The sequence below is a fragment of the Puma concolor genome, chromosome B3 (genome assembly GCF_028749965.1).
Source record: "Puma concolor isolate L17-30 chromosome B3, mPumCon1.1.hap2, whole genome shotgun sequence".
NCBI lineage: Eukaryota > Metazoa > Chordata > Mammalia > Carnivora > Felidae > Puma > Puma concolor.
This window is the reverse complement of record NC_141672.1, coordinates 75,927,070-75,941,897: the sequence shown is the minus strand read 5'-3', so window position 1 is coordinate 75,941,897 and position 14,828 is coordinate 75,927,070. Positions and strand designations below refer to the sequence as shown.

At 39.2% G+C, this 14,828-nt stretch overlaps 1 protein-coding gene, 1 long non-coding RNA gene and 1 pseudogene across 10 annotated transcripts in view; 1 reads left to right on the top strand and 2 right to left on the bottom strand.

Moving 5' to 3' along the window:
• The window catches only part of LOC112855941 (T cell receptor alpha chain MC.7.G5-like), a 167,161-nt gene that overhangs the window by 4,732 nt on the left and 147,601 nt on the right, over positions 1-14,828 (top strand). The gene's annotated exons all lie outside the window — the stretch shown is intronic.
• LOC147580085 (uncharacterized) overlaps positions 1-14,828 on the bottom strand; it is a 323,282-nt gene that overhangs the window by 163,327 nt on the left and 145,127 nt on the right. The gene's annotated exons all lie outside the window — the stretch shown is intronic.
• LOC112855033 (large ribosomal subunit protein uL15 pseudogene) lies at positions 7,660-8,181 on the bottom strand (annotated as a pseudogene).

The window sequence follows — 14,828 nt, the reverse complement described above, 5'->3', positions numbered from 1 at the left end:
TAAAACTTTGGGTTTTTCTTTTCCTTTTTACTGTGTTATGTCAAGCTTTTGTTTTGAGTGAATTGTCACTTGCCAGTGTCCCATGTGTGGGAGCCCAAAACCCCATGTAGATGAGATACTTGGACCCATAATAATAATGGTAGCAAGTATTTACATAACTTGGATAAAGGATCCAATTCAGCTGGTTGGGGAAAAGAATATTTTTAAGGATATTCTTTTTTTTTTTTTTTTTTTTTGTTTTAAGTAGGCTCCATGCCCAACCTGGGCCTTCAACTCACAACCCTGAGATCAAGAGTCACATGCTTTCCTGAATGAGCCGGCCAGGTGCCCCTGGGGAAAAGAATATTCTTTTTTTGTTTGTTTTTTTTGTTTGTTTTTTGTTGTTTGTTTGTTTGTTTTTGTTTTTTTTGGTTGTTTTTTTTTTTAAATCTAATCTAGTAGATATTTTTTTGAAATTTCTGGGTATGTTTTTTTTAATTTTATTTTTTTAAATTTACATCTAAATTAGTTAGCATATAGCGCAACAATGATTTCAGGAGTAGATTCCTTAGTGCCCCTTACCCATGTAGCCCATCCCCCCTCCCACAACCCCTCCAGTAACTCTCTGTTCTCCATATTTAAGAGTCTCTTATGTTTTGTCCCCCTCCCTGTTTTTATATTATTTGTGCTTCCCTTCCCTTATGTTCATCTGTTTTGTCTCTTAAAGTCCTCATATGAGCGAAGTCATATGATATTTGTCTTTCTCTGACTAATTTCACTTAGCATAATACCCTCCCGTTGCATCCATATAGTTGCAAATGGCAAGATTTCATTCATTTGATTGCTGAGTAATACTCCATTGTATACATATACCACATCTTCTTTAGCCATTCCTCCATCAATGGACATTTGGGCTCTTTCCATACTTTGGCTATTGTTGATAGTGCTGCTATAAACATGGGGGTGCATGTGTCCCTTTGAAACAGCACCCCTGTATCCTGTGGATAAATGCCTAGTAGTGCAATTGCTGGGTCATAGGGTAGTTCTATTTTTAGTTTTTTGAGGAACTTCCCCACTGTTTTCCAGAGTGGCTGCACCAGCTTGCATTCCCAACAGCAGTGCAAAAGAGATCTTCTTTCTCCACATCCTCACCAACATCTGTTGTTGTCTGAGTTGTTAATGTTAGCCATTCAGACAGGTGCAAGGTGGTTATCTCATTGTGGTTTTGAGTTGTATTTCCCTGATGATGAGTGATGTTGAGCATTTTTTCATGTGTCGGTTGGCCATCTGGATGTCTTCTTTGGAGAAGCGTCTATTCGTGTCTTTTGCCCATTTCTTCACTGGATTATTTTTTTTCAGGTGTTGAGTTTGATAAGTTCTTTATAGATTTTGGATACTAACCCTTTAACACATATGTAGTTTGAAAATATCTTCTCCCATTCTGTCAGTTGACTTTTAGCTTTGCTGATTGTTTCCTTCACTGTGCAGAAGCTTTTTATTTGATGAGGTCCCAGTGGTTCATTTTTGCTTTTGTTTCCTTTGCCTCCAGAGACGTGTTGAGTAAGAAGTTGCTGTGGCCAAGATCAAAGAGGTTTTTGCCTGCTTTCTCCTCAAGGATTTTGATGGCTTCCTGTCTTACATTGAGGCCTTTCATCCATTTTGAGTTTATTTTTGTGTCTGGTGTAAGAAAATGGTCCAGGTTCATTCTTCTGCATGTCGCTGTCCAGTTTTCCCAGCACCAGTTGCTGAAGAGACTGTATGTATTCCGCTGAATATTCTTTCCTACTTTGTCAAAGATTAGTTGACCATATGTTTGTGGGTCCATTTCTGGGTTCTCTATTCTGTTCCATTGATCTGAGTGTCTGGTTTTTTTTTTTGTTTTTTTGTTTTTTTGTTTTTTTTTCAACGTTTATTTATTTTGGGGACAGAGAGAGACAGAGCATGAACGGGGGAGGGGCAGAGAGAGAGAGGGAGACACAGAATCGGAAACAGGCTCCAGGCTCTGAGCCATCAGCCCAGAGCCTGACGCGGGGCTAGAACTCACGGACCGCGAGATCGTGACCTGGCTGAAGTCGGACGCTTAACCAACTGCGCCACCCAGGCGCCCCTGAGTGTCTGTTTTTGTGCCATAGCTTTCTTTTTTCTAATTTTTCTTCAATAAATGTGTGTTCCTTGTACAATAAAAAAAGTAATAAAAATATAGACACAAAGAACTACTGCCATGAAATGTCATACTAAAAGATGGAGCATCAAGCAAAAATGTTAAGCCATAGAGTCCTTCATTAATTAATTATTCACCCACTCATTTGAATATACATATATTAAGTATCCCATGTGCAAGGCACAAGGACAGTTCCTGGGACTACAAATACACAAAAAATTATTTCCTACAAGGTCACAGTCCACATGGCCAAACAGGCTTGTAAATAAAATTTTAAAACACTGTAAGGTCACTGATACTATGGGATTCCTGTTGTCAATTCTCCTCTATTTCCTGCTTTTAATGCTGCTTTTTTCCTGGCTCCTACCTTAGTCTAATTCTTGTCCACACCTAGATTGCAGCTAATACATATATGTTAATGACTATGTCTCTAACCTTGATTTTGCACCAGACCTATGTATATAGCCCACAGCCTTTGGGTCAGGTGACCCTTGAGCAATATAAAATGTATAAACCTAAAACCCATAATCTTTCACCTCCCCTACTTCAAGATCTTCTGCCTCCACATTTCTTGTTTTAATTGATGATACTGTCTTACCTTACAGCTCTGTGTAAAAGGCAGATTTAGGTATTTTACTTCACTTCTCACAGCTTTTTAGACTAAGCCTGGCACAAGCCCACATACGATTCTCATTTAGCTGCCTCATCTCCTGACACATCTGTCACCAACATAGACCTGGAATTACCAAAATACTGAATTCTGGAAATATCATGAGTTAACACATCTCTTGTCTCCATCCTTCCCTCTACCCTTCTCTTTGTTTGGAGTTTCCAACCTCATCACCACCTCCTCCTCATTGTCCTCTGACTTCTTCTCTCTGAAGCCTTCCTTGATCTTCTAGGCAAGTTTAAAGTCTCTCTCATCTGGCTCCCTTTGAAATTTGTACTTATCTATGAGAACAGCACTTATCTCCTTGTATTTTTTTATATTTATTGCCTTCTTCCTCTAGGATACTCAATTTCTTGACACCAGAGATTATGTCTCTTTCACATCAATATTCCCAACATTACACAGATCATAACAAATAGAAGACTCTCAAGTTTATTGAATATTTCCCATCATCCTTCACCTTTCTTACTCTACTGGGGTCACTCTTACCCTTGAGTGCCCCAAGCAGGCTTCCACATCTGGGTTTTTCTTACTAGACTATTCTTGCTTCAAACAGTCTCCTTAATCCCATCATTCAGATCCCTGCTCAAATGCCACCCCATTAGAGACATCTTTACTGCAATATAGATAGTACCTACCTAACACATTCCCTCTTCCCCTTTACCCTGTCTCACATTTTTCATTGCAATCATCATTAGCAAATATATTATATGTTGTTGGAATATATTTTTACATGTATCTCCACCACAAGATAAGCATCAAAGCTTGGGACTTTGAATTATTCAACAAATGAACAAAGATCTGATGCATCTATAAAAATATAAATGATGGTATTTATCACCTACATATGACACTGTCTCTCTTCCATTTCCCGTTCATTTGCTTTATTCTCACCAAGCCATATATCTAAGACAAAAGAAAGATTAAGACACAAATTTCCAAGAATTGTCAAGTATAATAAGACTGAGTAAGCAACAATATTATAAAATGAAAATGGGCAATGGTTCAGCTAACTTTTTTTTAAATTGTTTTTAACGTTTATTTATTTTTGAGAGACAGATCATGAGCTGGAGAGAGGCACAGAGAGGGGGAGACACAGAATCTGAAGCAGGCTCCAGGCTTCAAGCTGTCAGCCCAGAGCCAGATGCGGGGCTCGAACCCACAAACCGTGAGATTGTGACCTGAGCTGAAGTAGGCTGCTTAGCCGACTGAGCCACCCAGGTGACACTGAACTCCTACTTTTATTCTGTTCACTGTCACTTTCAATCCAATCTGGTAGTGTTTCTGCTGAAATAATTGTCTCAAACACTTCCTGAGTCCACCATGGATTTCAATGAAGTTTACTCCTTTAGAAAAAAGCCACACCTACAGATCCTTTCTAGATAACCTGTACCTGTGGCCCCTGCTCAGATAGCTGAGGAACATTTCTCTTAAGCTTCCTAGAAGTACTATCATGTGGTTGGAAGTCACATCCAAACCGCTTGAAAGAGCTCCTTGTGCAACTGAATACTCCCACCCCTCAATCCTTCTGAAATTTTGATCAAAGATTATATAGTCACACTGTCACATTTTTTCTTTGTGCCACACTATCTTAATTTTTGCATCTTTTTCTGTTAGAATAAATTGAGAATTTTCAGATTCATCCAGTCCTGGTTCCTTTTTGTTTCACAATTCTTTCCTCCATTTATCTCTCTTCTCTTCATTTCATTAAAAGCAGCAAGAAGAAACCAGGTGAAACCTTCTTACATTGCTTTGAAATCTCCCCAGCTCTACAACAGAGTTCAGCTTTCTGCATAACCATAGGAGGCAATTTCAAAATTTTTCTGCAACTCTTGACCTGGAGTCCCCTCCTCCAGTTCCCAATAACATAGTCTTTACTTCCTTCTAAGACTTCACTAGCAGTATCCTTAAAGTCCAGATTTCTGTTAACCCTTAATATAGGGCAGATAGAGCTGGATCTAGAAACACATTGCCAGATTTCCCTCCCTGATGCACACCAGGAAGTTAGGACCATGCAGAAAGTCACTTCGTAACTTGAAGTCTGTCCCTCAGGCACAGGCCTGAGAGGTATTTCAAGGTGTTTCTCTCCTCCCTCCATCTATCCACAACCATTCTATATCCATGAAGTTTCTACATCCAGAAATAGAAACTCCCAGAAACAACTTACAGAATGAGGACAGAGAAGAAGGTACGAAAGTAGGGTAGCTATAATTTATGTTTATTTGTTTGCCAAATATAAAATGCTCTTATGTCTTTTTTTCAGATCTTTAAAATAAGGAAGTTTGCCTGGGGAACCTCAAAAGGCCCTTTAATTCTAATTTTTGTGATTTTATGATTTGAAAAGATAAAATTTAAATTAGTGCCAGTGTTGAAGTAGAACTATCAAAAATGCTAGTCTTGGCACTGAAACCAAGCCCTTGATCCAGTGTCAGTTGAGAGCTCAGTGATGTTGGCCCCTACTAATATTCCAGCCACCCAGAACCCAGGGAAAGCTGAGTGAAAAGTAAGGTCTAAGAATTAGGAGGCCAACTTGGGTAATCAGCAGTCAACTTATAGATGAAAATGAGCACCTTCGTGGGCACATCACAAATACACACCAAAAATCTGTCACACTCAAACTCCAAGTCCCACGGGGAGATTTGCTAAAATGGATTACCTCCCAGACTGGTAAACATACAGGTAAACCTACAGGTAAAATATCTCCTTTTTCCATCCCCCTGACATCTTTTATTTACCCTGCTACTTTCTATGAGTGATTCTGCTTCTGGGTATGTTTAGATTTATTTCAGAGCAGTTGCTTTCATTTCCATTTTATTGTTTTACTCAAGGTTAAACCTTAATGTGGTGATACTGGAATGTGTCCCCACCTCCCCAGTGGTCTAGGTGCTCAGGACTGAGCACTCTTTGTTACAACCCCTCAGGTTCTTCTAATGTGCCCCCAGCCCTGAGAGACACAGGCCTAGAATACTTTAAGGAGGCTGCTCCTCTCTCTGGCCTCCAGGGGGCAATCGTGCCACTAACACAACTCTCAGAACAATGAGAAGACGCTGACACTCTCTGGGGGTGGGTGAGAGGCCTGAACTCAGGACAAAAAAGGAATAAGGATGAAAATTAGAAGCCTGAATAATATTGAGGTAATGAGGCCGAATCTCTTTAAAATTCTCCTAAAGTTTAGGAAAGTCTGTGAGTAACTCTTTCCTTCTCCTGCAAGCACAATTTTCCCAAAGCCTGTCTTCTACCCAATCCCAGGCTTGTAAACCTCTCCATTGGGAGAAGCTCCCCATTTCATTATCATGACTTTGGGCAAGATGCACTTTATAACAATGGTTATAAAGATTCATCCTTTATAATAAACCCCTGTCAGAAGAGTAACTTGGTCAGGAGAACTTGTTACTTATCTTGAGTAGGTCACCCTAAGCTTTACATGTACCCGTTGGTACTCATGTCAACTTTGACTCTTCTGGAATGATAATTTCAGCAGCCAGCATTTCAGAGTTTTCTGAAAGAGTTCTCAGAAACAACCTGGATAAAGGCCACGGATCTTCTGTGGTTTGTATGTTAAGATACATCAGGGTAATGGCGAGTTGTGGGGTTGGGAGGGCCCAGGTACATGATTAGTTCAAGGAGCTCAGAAACTGTCAAAATAAACATTCAGCTGCCTACCTATCTGGCTAAGAATCCTAATGGACTCTGGGATAATGATCGTTTATGAACAAAGTTATTTAATATCCTTAAAAAATAAAACATTTTTGGGGCGCCTGGGTGGCACAGTCGGTTAAGCGTCCGACTTTAGCCAGGTCGCGATCTCGCGGTCCGTGAGTTCGAGCCCCGCGTCGGACTCTGGGCTGATGGCTCAGAGCCTGGAGCCTGTTTCCGATTCTGTGTCTCCCTCTCTCTCTGCCCCTCGCCCGTTCATGCTCTGTCTCTCTCTGTCCCAAAAATAAACGTTGAAAAAGAAAATTAAAAAAAAAATTATAAAAAAAAAATAATAAAACATTTTTACAAAGAAACTCAAGAAAAATTATACCAATTTTTAAAAATGCAATGGATATGAACAAATAATTTCCAAATTAAAAAAAAAACAAAAAAACAAGCACAGGGGCGCCTGGGTGGCTCAGTCGGTCGAACGCCTAACCTCAGTTCTGGTCATGATATGGGTTCGAGCCCCATGTCAGGTTTTGTGCTGACAGTTTGCTCAGAGCCTGGAGACTGCTTCAGAGTCTCTGTCTCCTTCTCTCTCTACCCCTCCCCAGCTCACACTCTGTCTCACTCTATCTCTCAAAAATAAATAAATGTAAAAAATTAAACAATTACAAAAAAACAAGCACAAATACAAAAAGAATCCAATGTCATGGTGAACAAATGCATTATAAAACAATAAGCAAATATTTTTTTCTCTACAAATTGTTAAGTACTTTGTTTTAAATCATTAGATGCTGATGTCATGAAACGAAACTCTTAGAAAATGCTATAAAAATGTCAATTTGTACAGTCATTGGAAGGGTAATTTATTAATATGTATAAAATTATTTCACCCAACAATTCTATATTAGGAAATTTTTTTTATATTCTCCCATTCGTTGTATTTTCAGAGTATACAATGCAAAACTGGCCTTTCAACTCTAAGATACACAAATATGCTATCGACAAATATTCTCACTTTATAAATGTTCAAGGTAGGGCCAAGTCCTTTAAGTACTGGTGCTATCTCTTGCACATTTTCTGAGGGGAGTTGGCAAAAGGAGCTCGGGCCCTCATACCCTTACTCCTGGATCTGTTAGGTGACTTTCCAATGTACAGATAGAGAGGTAGGAGTGCTAAAGAACTTACACCCAGACCAGAAAAGAAAAGCAGTTGTTAGTATTTAATGAACCTCTCTCCATGTGGCTTCAGGCTACTAAGACACAGGCTCCCCCACACCCTTAATCTTTTCCTCAGCTCTTTTACTGAAGAATTTGGCCTTCACAATGACAGGCTGTTTGGGGAGCTTTCCCTTTCCCAATACTTTGTAGTAGCCCGATCGCACCACATCAATGATAGGAGCAGCTCCAGTCTTGTTTTTGGCAGCATTTACCCATGTCTCCTTACTGACCAAGGTCCACAGTTTATCAAGGTTAACAGTTGGGCAGAAACTCTGGTTCCTTTTTAAGTGGTAATGCCTCATACCAACTTTTCCAAAGTAACCTGGATGATATTTGTCAAAGTTGATCCTGTGGTGATGCATGCCACCAGCATTACCACAGCCTCCTGGGTGCTTCCGGCTTACAGACGCAGCCGTGGCCATGGCTCACGTGGCCCCGAAGTTTCCGGGTCTTCCTCAGTCTGGATGGCATGTCAGTGGCCCAGAAGAAAGCTCTATATTAGGAAATTTATCCTTAATAAATAATCAGAAATAGGGATGCACGGGTGGCTCATTTGGTTAATCACTAGACTTCAGCTCAGGTCATGATCTCACCGTTCGTGGGTTCGAGCCCCATATTGAGCTCTATGCTCAGAGCCTGGAGTTGTTTCATATTTTCTGTCTCTCTCTCTCTCCACCCCTCCCCAATTCATGCTCTGTCTGTCTCTCTCTCAAAATAAATAAACATTAAAAATTAAAAGGAAGGAAGGAAGGAAGGAAGGAAGGAAGGAAGGAAGGAAGGAAGGAAGGAAAAGAAAGAAAGAAAGAAAGAGAGAGAGAGAGAGAGAGAGAGAGAGAGAGAGAGAAAGAAAGAAAGAAAGAAAGAAAGAAAGAAAGAAAGAAAGAAAGAAAGAAAGAATCAGAAATAGAGGTGCCTGGATGGCTCAGTCAGTTCAGTGTCAGACTTAGGTTCAGGTCATGATCTCAGGGTGTGTAGGTTTGAGCCCCACATCGGACTCTGTGCTGACAGCTCAGGGCCTGGTGCCTGCTTTGGATGTGTCTCCTTCTCTCTCTGTCTCTTCCCCACTTTCACTCTGTCTCTGTCTCTCAAAAATAAATAAACGTTAAAAATAATGTTTAAAATAAGAAATAATCAGTAATATTTACCACAAAAAAGCAAATCTCAATAAGTATTCAAGAATCAATATCATATAGTGATATCATGTGTTTTTATTACAATTAATAAAGTTAGATACTATTCATAAAAAAGCCAACTTTAAATAAAAAGAAATGCACTCCTAAATAATTTATGAACAAGGGGCACCTGAGCAGGTCAGTCAGCGAAATGTCTGACTCTGGATTTCACTCAGGTCATAATCTCAGGTCACGATTTTGGCTCAGGTTCATGAGTTCGAGCCCTGCATCAGGTTCTGCACTGACAGCAAGGAGTCTTCTTGAGATTCTCTCTCTCCCTCTCTCTCTACTTCTCCCCTGCTTTCTCTCTCTCACTCAAAATAAATTCATAAACTTAAAAAATAAAATTATTTATGAACCAGAAAAAAAATTATAACGGAATTGTTAAAATATTTCCAACTGAACAATCATGAAAGGTATAAATTGTAAAACTTGAGCAATGAACCTAAGCAGCACACAGAGAACTTTTTATACCTTTCAAATATGTAAATTAAAAGACTGAACGTAATGAGCTAAACATTCAACCAGAAAGTTTTAAAAGAGAGTAAGAGTAAACAAAAGTAGGAGGACAAAAATAGTCCTAATCAGTGCTAAAATTAAGGTAATAAAGGCAAAGAAACAAAGGAAAGAATCCATTTAAAATGGTTCTTTGGAGGGAGCCAAGATGGCGGAACAGCATGGAAGTTTTTTTGTGTCTCGCGTCCAAGAAATACAGCCAGACCAACACTAAACCATCCTGCACACCTAGAAAACTGATCTGAGGATTAACACAACAATTTGCACAGTCCAAACGACAGAATTCAGCATGTACACAGTGCAGAGAGGTGAACTTGGGGAGCAAGAGGCCATGGTGGGCAGGGAGGTACTTTTGCGGGTGGAGAGAGGACGGACACAGGGCAGGAGGGGGCGGGGAGAACATGGGAAAAGCACCCCTCCCTCCCAAAAAGCAGCTGGAGAGAAAGTGGAAAACAGCTGCAGGGACTAAACTAAAAAGGGAGAAAGGAGAAAGAGAGGGTTTAAATTCCATTAAGACTGTAAACAAGGGGAGCACAAAGTCTGCAACTCTTCAGCTCCACACCTGGCAGTGCTCTGGTGGGAAGGGCGAATCCCCAGGAGCAGAGCAGGGTCTGGGAGGTTCTTGGGCCACATGGGGAAAAGCAGTTCCACTGCTGGAAGGCATTTGGTAGAGACTGTTGAAGCCACCTGGTCCCAGCAGACCCAGAGAACGGCCACATTCGTTGGTGCTGGAACAAGGTCGTTAAGGGCGAAGCCTGGTGCCAGATGTGTGTTGTGATTTTCCATAATCCCTGAAAAGCTGCTGCTACACTATCTCACAAACTTTTTCTGGGGTGGGCTGACACCTGGCCGCAGCCTCGGGGCATCAGCAGTAGCAGGGTCCAACAAGCATTCCTGGGTGCAGCTGACATTCAGCCATTGCTTATTCGGCCACTGCTCACAGAGGGGCAGAAAGGTCAAAGCCTCAGTTCCTTCAGAGGTAAGGGGCCGGGAAACACAGCTGCAACTGAGACAAAACTCAGGAGAGAGGTACTGCCTGGGGCTTGGTCACAGACAGTGAAAAAGCGGGGAGTGGACAAAAGCTGAAGACAGAGGACAGGTGCATGATTGCTGATCGGGGAGAACAGAGTTCTAATACTAGAACTGGGTAGCTGGGTGACACCATTTTCACCACTCCCGCGCATGCGCATACGCACCTACTGTTGCCACAGCACTCCAACCCAGTAGGCTAGCAGTGTCATCTAGTGGAGAATGGAGCCATTACACTAATACCCACCCAACTGGGTCAACCTCACTCTTCAAGAACACAAGTCTTACTGCCTGCTTAGTTTATGGACTATAAAGCGCTTCATAGTCTGACTTCTAGGGGAAAACAAAGCAATTTCAGTCCTATTTCAATCTGTTAGTAGGTCCATCATCAATTCAATTTTTTTTCTTTTTTTTTTTTCTCTTTTCCACTTTTCTTTTTCGTGAATATGGGAAGAGAAAAAATTCATTTTTTTGTTCAATTTTTATTAAAAATATTTTTCTTTAATTTTTTACTATATTTTTTACTTTTATGTAAATTTTTTCAAATTCCATTTCACTGCCATCATTTTATTTTAGTCTACATCAGTATATTCACTTTTTCAAATTTTCAAACGATTTCCTTTTTTTCTTTTCCTTTTTTCTTTTTCATTTCTTTTCTTTTTCTTGAATGCAGAAAGAGAAAAACTTCATTTTTACTTTCAATTTCTGTTAAAAATATTTTTCTTTAATTTATTTGACTATATTTTTCACTTTTATGTAAACTTTTTCAAATTCTATTTTACTTCCATCATTTTATGTTAGTCTATGTCAGTGTATTCACTTTTTTCAAATTTTCAAACGATTTCCTTCTTTTTCTTTTTTTATTTTTTCTTTTCTTTTTCTTGAATACAGAAAGAGAAAAATTAATTTTTTATTTTTATTTAATATTAAAAATATTTTTTAATTTTTCTACTATATTCTTTACTTGTGTGTAAATTTTTTCAAATTCTATTTTACTCCCATCATCTCATTTTAGCCTACCTCAGTGTATTCATTTTTTCATATTCTCAAATGATTTCCTTTTTTTTTCTTTCCACCTTTTTTTCTCTAATCTGTCAAACCACTTTCAACACCCAACCAAAACACGCCTAGGATCTAGCATCATTTATTCGATTTGTGTGTGTGTGTGTGTGTGTGTGTGTGTGTTTAATTTTTAAATTTTAATATTTTTTAATTTTAATGTTTTTAATTTTAATTTTTCTACCTCATTAATTGTCTCCCTTCAAAATGACAAAACGAAGGAATTTACCCCAAAAGAAAGAACACAAAGAAAAGACAGCCAGGGATTTAACCAACACAGATCCTAATCCCTTTTTGCAGAGATAAAAGAAGTAAAAAATAGGCAGAATGAAATTAAAAATGCTATAACTGAACTGCAATCATGGATGGATGCAGCGGTGCAAGATGGACAAGGCAGAACAGAGAATCAGCGACATAGAGGACAAACTTATAGAGAATAATGAAGCAGAAAAAAAGAGGGAGATGAAGACAAAAGAGCACGATTTAAGAATTAGAGAAATCTGGGGCACCTGGGTGGCGCAGTCGGTTAAGCGTCCGACTTCAGCCAGGTCACGATCTCGCGGTCCGTGAGTTCGAGCCCCGCGTCAGGCCCTGGGCGGATGGCTTGGAGCCTGGAGCCTGTTTCCGATTCTGTGTCTCCCTCTCTCTCTGCCCCTCCCCCGTTCATGCTCTGTCTCTCTCTGTCCCAAAAATAAATAAAAAACGTTGAAAAAAAAATTAAAAAAAAAAAAAAAAAAGAATTAGAGAAATCAGTGACTCATTAAAAAGGAACAACATCAGAATCACAGGGGTCCCAGAAGAGGAAGAGAAAGAAATAGCAGTAGAAGGCTTATGTGAGGAAATCATAGCAGAAAACTTTCCTAACCTGGGGAAAGACACAGACATAAAAATCCAGGAAGCACAGAGGACCCCCATTAGATTGAACAAAAAGTGACCATCAACAAGGCATATCATACTCAAATTCGCAAAATACTCAGGCAAGAAGAGAATCATGAGAGCAACAAGGGAAAAAAAAGTCCTTCACCTACAAGGGAAGACAGATCAGGATTGCAACAGACCTATCCACAGAAATTTGGCAGGCCAGAAAGGAGTGGCAGGATATATATAATGTGCTGAATCAGAAAAATATGCAGCCAAGAATTCTTTATCCAGCAAAGCTGCCATTCAAAATAGAAACAGAGATAAAGTTTCCCAGACAAACAAAAATTAAAGGAGTTTGTGACCACTAAACCAGCCCTGCAAGAAATTTTGAGGGGGACTCTCTGAGGGGAGAAAAGATGAAAAAATAAATAAATACCAAAAGCAACAAAGATTAGAAAGGACCAGAGAACACCACCAGAAACTCCAACTCTACAAGCAACATAATGGCAATGAATTTATATCTTTCAGCACTCTAAAAGTCAATGGACTCAATGCTCCAATCAAAAGACATAGGGTAACAGAATGGATAAGAAAACAATATCCATCTATATGCTGTTTACAAGGGACCCCCTTTAGACCTAAAGACACCTTCAGGCTGAAAATAAGGGGATGGAGAACCATCTATCATGCTAAGTATATAAATATCATGCCAAATATACAAATCAATTAATCACAAACATAGATGGAGAACAATCTATCATTCTAAGTATATAAATATCATGTCAAATATATGAATCAATTAATCACAAACGTAAAGAAACTCATTGATAGTAATACCATAATAGTAGGAGTCTTCAACACCCCACTCACAGCAATGGACAGATCATCTAATCAAAAAATCAACAAGGAAACAATGGCTCTGAATGACACACTGGACCAGATGGACTTAACAGATATATTCAGAACATTTCATCCTAAAGCAGCAGAATATACGTTCTTCTCCATGCACATGGAACGTTCTCCAGAATAGACCACATACTGGGACACAAATCAGCCCTCAACAAGTACAAAAAGACTGAGATTATGCCATGCATATTTTCAGACCACAACGCTATGAAACTCGAAATCAACCACAAGAAAAAATTTGGAAAGGTAACAAATACTTGGAGACTGAAGAACATCCTACTAAAGAGAGAATGGGCTAACCAGAAGTTAAAGAGGAAATTAAAAAGTATACGGAAGTCAACCCAAAATCTCTGGGACACAGCAAAGGTGGTCATAAAAGGAAAGTATATAGCAATCCAGGCCTTCCTAAAGAAGGAAGAAAGATCTCAGATACACAACCTAACCTTACCTTACCTTAAAGAGCTGGAAAAAGAACAGCAATGGAAACCCCAAATCAGCAGAAGACAGGAAATAATAAAAATTAGAGTATAAATTAATGCTATCAAAACCAAAAAAAAACAAAACAAAAAAAAAACAGTAGAACAGATCAATGAAACCAGAAGCTGGTTCTTGGAAAGAATTAACAAAATTGATAAACTACTAGCCGTTGGATCAAAAAAAAAAGGAAAGGACCCAAATAAATAAAATCAAGAATGAAAGAGGAGAGATCACAACCAACACAACAGAAATAAAAACAATAATAAGAGAATATTATGAGCAATTATATGTCAATAAAATGGTCAATCTGGAAGAAATGCACAAATTCCTAGAAACATATACACTACCAAAACTGAAACAGGAAGAAACAGAAAACTTGAACAGACCCATAACCAGTAAGGAAATAGAATTAGTATCAAAAATCTGCCAAAAAACAAGAGTCCAGGGCCAGATGGCTTTCCAGGGGAATTCTACCAAACATTTAAGGAAGAGTTAACACCTATTCTCTTGAAGCTGTTCCAAAAAATAGAAATGGAAGGAAAACTTCCAAACTCTTTCTATGAAGCCCGCATTACCTTGATTCCAAGACTAGACAGAGACCCCACTAAACAGGAGAACTATAGACCAATTTCCCTGAAGAACATGGATGCAAAAATCCTCAACAAGATATTAGCTAACCAGTTCCAACAATACATTAAAAAAATTATTCACCATGACCAAGTGGGATTAAAACCTAGGATGCAGGGCTTGTTCAATATCCACAAAACAATCAATGTGACTCATCACATCAATAAAAGAAAGGACAAGAACCATATGATCCTCTCAATAGATGCAGAGAAAGCATTTGACAAAATACAGCTCCGTTTCTTGATAAAAACCCTCAAGAAAGTAGGGATAGAAGGAGCATACCTCAAGATCATAAAAGCCATATATGAACGTCCCAATGCTAATATCATCCTCAATGGGGAAAAACTGAGAGCTTTCCCCCCAAGGTCAGGAACAAGACAGGGATGTCCATTTTCGCCACTGTGATTCAACATAATATTGGAAGTCTTAGCCTCTGCAATCAGACCACACAAAGAAATAAAAGCATCCAAATCGGCCAGGAGGAGGTCAAACTTTCACTCTTCACAGAG